At 35.0% G+C, this 1,510-nt stretch overlaps 1 non-coding gene across 1 annotated transcript; it reads left to right on the top strand.

Annotated features, from left to right (window-relative positions):
* The first annotated feature begins 873 nt into the window (after positions 1-873).
* Positions 874-955, top strand: TRNAS-AGA. Its single transcript has one exon. It is a non-coding gene; the product is annotated as a tRNA-Ser (tRNA).
* The last annotated feature ends 555 nt before the right edge of the window (positions 956-1,510 follow it).

Genomic DNA, 1,510 nt, shown 5'->3' with positions numbered 1-1,510 from the left:
ATTGGCATTCGCTTTTTCTAGCGGACATAATCAAAGTACTAACTTGTTAGAAACCAAATTAAATGACTATGATATAAAGCTGCTTAAATGTAGAAAACTACAGCTAGAAAACGCATATTTAAAAGAGTGCATCAAGCATAACATCATACCTAAAGGGTTACGTGTTTGGCATTACCCCACAGGCCTAGCTAATAACTCGCCATTTCATACAGAGTTATTGCAGTTGTTTGACAAAAGTGGCAAAGACATGTTGAATATAATGATAAAATATAATCAATTTGACACTGAAGCACTGATGAGTGAGCTTGATAGGCTTATCAAGGAAATTAGAGCCGATACATCTTATGACAGCATAAAATTTGAAATGTTAAGAATATATAATAGTATCGAACAGCAAATCTCAAAATTAAAAAAGGGAAAAATAAATAAACTGTTAAGGGATTTGAATCAGTATGCAAATGGAATAGCATACCCTAAGCCTCCTGGAAGCCAAAGAAAATATAGGCCCTGTAATAATAATAATAATAACTTAGATAAAGACAATAGACATAATGAACTAAGAGAATTTGGTCAACAAATCGATCCGATATATGATCAAGAGTTTCCCGAAGTGAGAAGGTCGGAAAGGTTGAAGAATAAAAATTCCTACCCTAACCACCAAGGAGCGGGGTTTCAAGGGGCCAGGCCCAAATACAAACAATGGAGGACTTAAAACATGATGATTATTTTTGTGCAAAAGAAGCATATGTTAAGAATGAAGTTCAACAATGTAGTAATATAGTATATGAACATAATGAACATGTTATTGTGAATTCAGGAGGTGATTCTAAAGTTTTTAATTTTTCAGAAATTGAAGTTGATCAACAAGGTGTGGTAATCGTGGCTGAGTGGTTAAGGTGATGGACTAGAAATCCATTGGGGTTTCCCTGCACAGGTTCGAATCCTGTCGATTATGGTAGTGTTTTTGATTGGATGGGAAATGGGAAATTCACCCCGGGGATCACTTCTGTGGCTCTGCTCGACAGGGGCACAGGAAAATAACTTTCTTGGGTGGCGAAAGCCAGGGTACATTTTTTGGCTAGGCTTGTATGGGCCCTAGGGTCGATAGACTAGTACCTACCTAAGTAGCAAAGGTTTTAGCTAAAGGCTATACTTTTGTTCCATGGAGGCCTTTTGATTTCACTACTACAATGATTGATATGAAAATATTTTTAAGGAAAATCAACTTTAGTTTAATGTATCATGACAGCATATATAATGGGACTAGTAAATTCAATATTAGCAGCATTTTCAACCCACTGCTACATCTGAAACTATCAGTATATGAAAAGATGTGTGAGCACCAATTGAAGTGCTTAGATAGATTTAAAAACAAGACAAACTTCCCATCAAACTTAAATAATGATGAACAAAGAATTTTAAAAGCATTAGTTAAAGAAAAAGTTAGAATCATGAAACTGGATAAAGGTGGTGGGGCTGTTTTTATGAGTCAAGATATGTATAATTATAA

This window comes from Protopterus annectens, chromosome 4.part1 (assembly GCF_019279795.1).
Source record: "Protopterus annectens isolate FY-2018-M chromosome 4.part1, PAN1.0, whole genome shotgun sequence".
Classification (NCBI taxonomy): Eukaryota; Metazoa; Chordata; order Ceratodontiformes; family Protopteridae; genus Protopterus; species Protopterus annectens.
This window is presented reverse-complemented; position numbering and strand designations above follow the sequence as displayed.